The sequence below is a fragment of the Rousettus aegyptiacus genome, unplaced genomic scaffold, assembly GCF_014176215.1.
Source record: "Rousettus aegyptiacus isolate mRouAeg1 unplaced genomic scaffold, mRouAeg1.p scaffold_m13_p_1, whole genome shotgun sequence".
NCBI classification, from domain to species: Eukaryota; Metazoa; Chordata; class Mammalia; order Chiroptera; family Pteropodidae; genus Rousettus; species Rousettus aegyptiacus.
In genome coordinates, this window is record NW_023416284.1 from 65,959,310 (window position 1) to 65,968,681 (window position 9,372).

Below are 9,372 nucleotides of genomic sequence, written 5' to 3' on the forward strand. Positions count from 1 at the left end.
GATGGCGACCACAGAAGACCCATAAGTCACTCGGAGCCCTTCCTCTATGGCTGGGGTTCACGGCCAGCAACTGACATAAATGCCCCAGAGCACCTCCTGCTCAGTCTGCTTTGTCCTTCTCTGGGTGATTAAAGGTTCATTTTCCCCTTCAAAGCATAATCCCTTTTAATTACACATAAGCCCTTCATCAAGGAAAGCAGGCCTACACGTTGCTGGCTCCTTTTTAGGCAGTGAAAGAGAAACCTAAAGACAAGTGACTGGGCACTAAGCAAATTGAGGAGGCATTTAATGGGAACCCAAGATCCTTAGCCTCCCGCCTCCATCAAAGAGGTTCCTGGGGTTCCTGAAAGGGAAGCCTTTGGGAATCTGTGACCTTAGAAATTTGGGTCAAAATCTCTTTGCATAATTACAGGCTGGGCTTTGCTCTCCTCAGTAGCCTGCCCTGAGCCGGTGTCCAGGTTTGACCACACCTGTAAGCCCCATCAACCCACTTGCCAGGTCTGAGGTGATCTCTTCCTTTTTTTTTTTAGCCATTTAATTTGGTCTGTAATGACCTTAGACCAGTTATTTAGGGGGCATTTCTGAGCTTAGTGGATGATAAATTTAAAAAAAAATTTTTTTTTTTTAATTTCTTATGCTAAAATTTATCTACAAGTTGTGGCTGTCTGGAGCTGTGCTGGAAAAGTCACTGAAACCCTCCAGAACCAGCAGGACAGAGCCCACGATTGACCAGCCACGTCTGATGCTGGCCAAGCTTGAGGAGAAGGAGTGAGTAAGCCAGCTGCCATCATTCCAGGCCGCAGTGGGGTGTTGCTAGAAGAATGCATCCTCTGGAGATGGATCTATGATCCGAGGGGCATCCCAAGCAAAACGCTCCCTGTTATTTCACCACTGGGAACTTTTAGCCTCTACCTCCTCAAATCAGAAGTTGCATCCCTTTGAAAGACTATAGACCCTTGAGACCTATGTAGTGTGGAGGGAGAGCCATAGAGTAGGAATAGATGCCGACTCCACAGGGTTGTAAACATGGAACATGAACTCGGATAAATTAAAGGAGTATGTAAGGGAAGCCATGAGGGAATATGGTCTATCCAGGAGGAGGAGGAGGATTTCTACTTAGGATATCAAAAAGGCTTCTTTAGGTGGTGGCATTAAAAATAAGCTTTGATGAATTACAAAAGTATGCTTTGTGGCTTACAAATTGTTTTTGCATATGTTATCTCGTTTTACCTTCACTATAATTTTGTGAGGTAGATATTCGCTCTATTTTATATATGAGGAGCCTGAAGCCTACTAGGATTAAATATTTTGCTCAGGGTCACACACAACAAGGCTGGGTTCCAGTCATATAAACCCTTACAAAGAGAAGGAGGCAGGAATAGTTTATCCTGCCCAGAGAAAGTACAAAAAGTGAAGCGTGGCTGGAATGGAGGATGTGGATGGAGGAGTGCTGAGAGAAGGGGCTAGAAGCGGAAATAGAGACCAGACTCAAGAACAGATGATACTATTGACTCGACTGAGATTTCCAGAGCATCTGCAAAGAGATCTCTGAGTGGCCCACAGGTGAAGAGTACCCTCAGACAGAGGCAAACTCTGCATAGAATAATTCAGATCTTGTTGCATGCTAGAGTGTGGATTTTATCATGCAAGAGACTATGGCATATTTTGATCCTAATGGCTGCCAAGAGTATTAAGTTCACATTGGTAACAATGTGGTTGGATGGGGAAGCAGAGAGCCTGGGCACAGGCAGTAGTAGGTGAGGAATTGGAATGATAGAAAGAGGGAAATACAGTGGCTTATTAGAAGTGAGCAATGAAGAAAAGGAAGAAGATAAGGAATGATTGGGGTTTAGGATGTGGTTGGCTGGGGAGTGAGATGGAGGTGCCAGAGGAGGGAGTAGGAGAAAGCAGGAGAGAGGACCGGCTTACATTTGACATATTGGCTTTGAGGTCCCTATAATGACATCTGACTGGAGATATTCAGTAGGCAGTTCTGGGATGGAGACACAGATTTGGGATGATCAGCATATAGATAAAGCCCTGGAAGTGATTAAGCAGATTCCCCAGAGATGATAAACTTGGAGAGTTTGTGGGGTCACTGTGGGACAGCTACAGCTCATAAAGGAATATGCCTCATTCCAAATTCCCAAAGGGAAAAAAAGTTGTAGTCAGCAGATATCAGCTGTATAAATTGTGTTCTGTTATAGTTTTTAAATAATCCATTTTTCATTGAGTTACTAAAAAAAACTTAAAATATGAGCACTTCACTATAATTTAATTGATGATACTCCAATAGCATTATTCCCATAGAACTTATGTTCTTGCTTGAACAAATGTTTGTTGATGTTGACATTTTTTTACCGTCATAAAATATACATAACATAAAATTTACCACTTTAACCACTTTTAAGTGTGTGGTTCAGTAGTGTTAAGTATATTCACGTTGTTGTCCAACTGTCACCACTATTTGCTCCCAGAAATTTTTCCATCTTGCAAAGCTGAAATTGTACACCCATTAAACAATAGCTCTCCATTTACTACTGCCCCCTCTGCTCCTGGCAAATACCATTCTACTTTCTGTCTGTACAAAATTTAACTACACTATCTACCCACATCAATCAAATATATTTGTCCTTTTGTGTCTGGCTTATTTAATTTAGCATAATCTTGTCTATAGGCATGCTACCCTGAACAAGCCCAATCCCATCTGATCGCGGAAGCTAAGCAGGGTCAGACCTGGTTAGTACTGGGATGGGAGACTATGTAGGAAGACCAGGTGCTGTAGGTGTAAAAAATAAAAAAAAATAAGAGATTGTAAGCTGACTCAGTCCTTGCAATCTGTGAGGTCAACCAAGGGCTGCCTTGCCTAAAAAAAAAAAATTAGCATAATCTTCAAGTTTCATCCATGTCATAGCATGTGTCAGATTTTTTTCCTTTTCACGTTCAAATAATATTTTATTGTATGTATAGACCATGTTTTGTTGACCCATTCATTGACCTATAGTCATTTGGGCTGTTTCCACCTTTTTGCTATTGTCAATAATGCAGCTATAAAAATGGGTGCACAAATATCTGTTCGAATCTCTGCTTTCAATATTCGGAATTATATGTCCAAAAGTGGAAGGCTGGATCAAACAGCGATTCTATACTTAATTTTTTTAGGAACTACCATACTGTTTTTTATAACTAGTTATACCATTTTACATTTCCATCTGTAGTGTATGAAGTTTCTAATTTCTCCACATCCTCATCAATACTTGTTATTTTGTTTTTGTTTTGTTTTGTTTTACTTTACAATAGGCATCTTAATGAGTGTAAGATGGTTTCTCATTGTGGTTTTGATTTGCATTTCTCTAATGATTAGTGATGTTAAGGATACTTACTCTGTGAATATTACTTAAATATTATAGCTCTATTCAGGTGTGCATTCCCTCTGCCTCCCCTCCCCCACCTAGATAATTACAGTTGTCTAAAAAGTATGTCAGAATAAAAGCCTGTGTTCTCAGTTATCTCAAATATTTCTAAGAATATGCCTACTTAATCAAGAATGGTGCTGATAACTGCATATTTCATTTTCACAGTTATCACCAGTAACTCTAATTGATTGGGGTAAATCTGGAATTGATGTAAATGTAGAGAATGTAGTGTTCAGACTAGAACACTCCACATGGATTGAGAATTGTGAAGTTAAGTGATGAATCATATCAACCCATATTTATCATCAGAAGTACAAAGAAGTCAAGACAAATGGTGAAGTTTTCCAGAGTTTGTTATTCTTATTTCTGAAGTTTGAAATGCAGTATTATCAAGGAAGTGACATTTTATTTCTTGTACCAATTATTCTACTGACAAAAATTTAGTAATGAAAAAAATTTATAATTAAAAAAAATTCTGTTTGAAAAAAAAAGCTCTGGAAAATGTGTAAGTTAAATGAACTAGAAAAACTGTAATTTTGGAGTGGGGATAAATTTGATAATGAAACTAATACCAATAGATAGCCATCAGTTCACTTGAAACAAGCTGAGGAAAATAGAGCATCCTCCAAATGCATCATTGAACATACTATACTTCTTAGGAAACAGTGATTATGGGTGATGTAGGAAGCATTACAAATCTATATTATAAGCATAAAGATAGGTTTGAGAATCATAACTGTAAGATAAAAATATTTTCATTTCTAAATTTGGGTTTATTCCCACCAAATTCAAAACCGAATCATTGGGCAATTAAAACCTATAGCTCCTTCAATCATGAGTAACAAATTACTTCCTCAGCCCTTTCAATAATTGATAAGGTAATGCTGCAATAAATAAATAAGCATCAGTTTATAAAAGTTATTCAGAAAAAAAAAAAAAAAGGATAGGTGGAAGCTGCTGGCAGGTCATCTACCTGGCTCACAAAAATTTGTTCTCCTCTGAGGGTGACTCCAAAGCCAAGGGAAAGTCTACAGTAGACTTGTTTGTAGATGCTGTAGGTCCCTGTACCCTGGCCATAGATGATTGGTCATGTGTGGTTACGTGACCTTAGGTAGGCCATTCAGAGTCTAGTCACAGAACTTTTGACTGTGGACCTGAGAAAAACATGAGTTCATCTTTACAAAAGTTCAGAAGTTATGAGAAATTAGAGGCCATGCTCGGTCACGAGGTTCAGTTCGTACTCCGTGCAAAGGTGTCCAGGTGAAGGATGGAATTTGGGCTGAAATCTCTCTTGCGTTTGCTGACCAAGCCTTGGACCCTGATATAGCAGGACTGCATCCAAGAAAAAGAAGTGGCTTTTTCTTTTCAGAAAGGTGCCTTCTGCTCACTAAATTATGCAACTGGGAGGCTGCCTCTACCCAAAGGAGTGCCTTTTCTAATTTACACGAAAGTGCCGAACGGGCTAGCTGAGGCCCTGAGGCTGTGTACCTCACCACAAGGAGATATCTGATCTGCAGTAAGAGGGAGTGAAGAGAATGCGCAGAGAGGCCAGGCAGACAGCATGCGTCTCAGCTGCAGCTGCGTCCTGCTGCCAGCTGTCCTTGGGACACAGCTGCTCCCCTGATTTTTTTCAGGCAACTTAGCTGTAAAACGCCCTAATCTTTCCAGTAAAATCTCCTTTTGCCTAACTTGGCTCAAGTTTGGCTTCTATTAATTGCAACAGAAAGACTCCTGACTACTGTGAGTTGTATTACTCAAGAAGAGGACATAAGGCAAAAAAAGAAAAAAATATATTTGCAGCCTATTGGAATGTACCTGAATAAAGTTCTCAGGTAGGTACATGATTAAAATATTAATATAAGCAGAAAACTCAGTGGAGTTGCAGCAAAGTTTAAAGGAGAAGAGCTATACTGTTGTATTGTTTAAGAAAGCAAAGGAACTCCAAACTGTTCGATATTGTCAATTCCTTTATCTATTAGGGAAAGGCTGACAATTTTTAAAAACATGCTGAGCAATCTGAAGGTGTAACGAGTAGGATGATGTGTGGCAGATTCAAAACACATCAGTTATTGTACATATAAGCTAGGACTGACATACTTTCAAATTTATCAGGACATTATAAAAATTATATCAATTAATTCTTAAAATACAGTGGTGGACAATGAATCGAGTGGGATATTTATATGTTTTCGATATTGAACCAACTTTTTGTTTAAAATTTATTTACCATTCACTAAGTGTTACAAGAATTCTTTCTAAAGAGTCTCAAAGTGAAACCGCAAAGACATTTTTCCTTTGTTTTTAAAAGTAGAAGCAATCTACTTTTGCATGACACATCTACTGGTACCCCTACCTCCATCATAGTTTATCATCAGACTAAACTAATAGAATTTAAGCATGTAGCGGCACTATGGAATCACTGGCCCCATACACTGAGAAATAAGTTATATTTTACAAATCGAATCTCTCTTATGAGACTCTTGCACATTAGCTGGCACTAATTTAATCTTTCCTGTAAGAATTTTGGACTTCTGTTTGTTATTGTTAGGTTGATGTACAGACATTGATTTTTAGCTTATGAAAATAGCACTATTTGAAAAATTTCACCTGAAACGTTACCACGAGCTTCATTCTTGCTTAGTAAGAGGAGACATTGTTCCCATGGCCGAGCAATTATTCCCATCTGCTCCCCAAATATTTCAGAGCTGCTCTGGGGGACTATGAGGAGGGGAGGTCTAGAATGGAAATCTAGGCAATTCACCATTTAAAAAGCAAGCATACTAGCATTTTATCACACCACACCTTCTAATAGCAAAACCTGGAAACTTGTCATATGCCCATTACAAAAGAATGGATAAATAAATTGTGGTGTATTCTTCTAATCAAAGCTCAACCAGCGATGAGCATGAGCAAAGTCCACCTACAAAAATATGGATAATTCTCTGATCCAGAGTGCTGAGCAAAAGAAGCCTGACACAAAGCATTCATAGCCCACATTTACCTGAAGTTCAAGGGCAGGCAAAACTCATCACTGATGTTTAAAGTCAGGATGACAGCTACTATTTGCAGGGTACAGGGTGGATGGAAGAGAGTTTCTGGGGATGCTGGAAATAGTCTGTCTTTTGATTTGGGTGCCAGTTACTCAGGTATGTTCAGTTTGTGAAAATTATCAGCCTGTGAACATGAGATTTATATGCTTCTCTGTATGTACGTTGTATTTCAATAATAATCTTTTTTTTTTTTTTTCGAAAAAGCAAGTGAAGGAAAAGAATATCCAGTGAAAGAGCCGAAGTGGAATGAGCTAGAGATGATGGGAAAAAATCTGGAAAGAGGGGTGCCTTGGAAGTGATAGGGGATAGTTCAAAAAGGAGGAATTGGTCTGCAGTATCAAATGGCTCAAGAAAGGTGAGTCGAATGAAGACTGAAAGCAGTCCATTGGACTTGATGTCTGACCTCTGAGAGGACAGTTTTAATGGGAGGCAGGAACCAGACAGCAGAGGGTTGAAGAGTGAGATGGGAAGAGTGCAGCTGGCCTTTCAAGTAGCTTGACAGTGCAGGGAGAGAGTGACAGAGACAGTAGCTTTGGGGAGCATCAGGTCAAGCAGGTCTTCATTTCCTTGAAGACAAGAGAGATTCGACCATGCTAAAATGTGGGAAAGAGCCAGTTGAGAAAAAGATACTAAAGGTCATGAAGGATGATTGATGGGGTCCCAAAGAAGGGGAGGAGGTAGAATTAGCCTTGGGCAGGAAGAGGGGCACTTTGCATTCCAGGGGCACTGTGAGGGGGGTGGAGGGAGGGGGCTAGAAAGATGCAGGTGCAGATTCACTTAGGGAGCCAAAGCCAGGAGTTGAGGGTTCACCCTGGCTGCTCCTTATGTTAAAGGTGGCACAGGAAAAGTAACGAGATTAAGTGAGATGATGTGAAAATACCTGGTGAATTATAAATTAGTAACAACCATGCAGATCTATAGAATCGTCTCTCCTTTTCCCTTCTTTGACTCTTAAGCAAAGTACATGTTTAGTCTGCTGTCTTAAATGGGAGAGTAATTTATATACAGTATGTAAATCTTAGGGGCGAAATTATTCCAGGACAATCCCCCTCCTCCCATACACACCACACACACACACACACACACACACACACACACTCACTCACTCACTCATTCACGCAATTATATTCATCTAACTAGTTGGCAAATTACAGGTATTCTTGTTATTCAATTCAATGACAGTTTAAACCAATAATGTTTTCTGGAGTTTTTTTCCTCAGTTACAGTTATTTGTGCCCTAGGAGAAGTGGACCATTTCAAAGGTCTGCTGTCCCTGGGAAAACAAGGTCCTACTTTCTGGGTCTCATCATCCACCTCAACCTACATTGCACCCCCCAGGCTCCTGTTGGTTCCCTTGCTCTGTCTCCTGGACACCCAGCCCCAGTCGTATATCTGGAGTTGGTCCAACTTTTTTCTTGTTCTTCAGGTTGCATGACACATCTATTGGTACCCCTACCTCCATCAAAGACAGATCAATTTGGGGAAATTATTCATATGGAAAATAAAGATCTGGAAATGTATCCATGTAGCTTTGAAAACTCCTTGTGGACTTTGGGAGGTGCAGAAGGGGTAGTCCATACACTCGAGCATGAAAAACTCAGCTCTAGAAAAATAAAAGTAAATCAAGCTGTTATCAAAAGAGAGGAGGCAGGTTGCTTTCCAAGCACATTTTTATACACTTACTTCAAAAGCTGTTTAGAGTTTTGCTGACTTAACATTCAGAAAACCCACCAGAGCTCAGAGATTTTACATTTTCTAGGTATTAAGTGCAAAATACTTGGACTGATAACAGAGTTTCATGGGATACCGAGGAGTGATTCATAGCAGGCCATTAGTCTGGGCTGTTATCACATGAGCCTCAGCAGGAGTTCTGAGTTGCTGGCTGTGCATGGAGTCTGATAACACCTGAGTAACCCACTCCCGGGCCAGACCTGTCACTCCATGATCCCAGGACATCATCAGCTTGCCTTTAAGAGTTAGACATTCCCTAGGGCTCCGGCCAGAGTCAAGCAAGTGACAAACTTAAAAAACAAGGAAAAGGGACATTCCACTGCCAAAAATAATTTTTGAGAATCAGGGATCTGGAGTAATTCAGAACAACTTCTCTGTGGTGATGTTTTTAATAAGATGAATAACAGCAGTCTTTGAGTACCTCCAGAAGGTGTTTACCTCCTTACAATGCTGGGGAAGACTTGGCACTTGCCTTCAGGAATTTGCTATCAGAAGGCTGGCAAGTAAATTTCCCCAGCCCCTGGCCATGTGTGTTCACCTGCACGATTTTCAGCAGGTACAGAGCCTGCCTCCTGGTGCCACTTTGGAACCATTCACCTGCCAAGTGGCAGGACCACACAATGACCAAAAATGATGTCAGTTTTCCAGTGACCGTTTGGCCTTGAGCATGGGGAGAACAGGAAAGTGGAAACCACTTAGGCAGCATTCTGTGAGATGGGAGAAGCGGTGGGAAAATATTTCACGTGGTTCTTGGCCGCTCGGCCTGACAAAGCTTGTGGTTTGTTGTCAGATTCCTTCAGCTAAATTTGTCAAAGGGACAAAAACCTCTCTTGGGTGAGGGAAATCTCTTTCTTCATACAGCTCCTTATCACCCCCTTCCTTCAAGACTCAGCATCCTGACCCTCTGCCTCCTTTGGGGCAGGAGAAGTTGAAACCTGGAAGAGGTCTGTTTGCTTAGGTATGAATAGTGTGTCAGCCTTTGTCCCTACCCTGGGTTCATCTCTATCTCAGCCCCAGTGGGACCGTTGCTCAGTCATTTTAGTAGAGCACAGATGGCCATTGGAACACTGGGGTCTAAGCAGTCCCTCTTCAAGTCATCTGAAAGCCCCATGAATGGTATGCAAGCAGCTTCTGTCTCCAAAGTGTAATCAAATTCTAATTCTCTTTACTCCTTA

General features: G+C 40.7%; 1 pseudogene; it reads left to right on the forward strand.

Moving 5' to 3' along the window:
• The first annotated feature begins 2,669 nt into the window (after positions 1-2,669).
• Positions 2,670-2,788, forward strand: LOC118605021 (annotated as a pseudogene).
• The last annotated feature ends 6,584 nt before the right edge of the window (positions 2,789-9,372 follow it).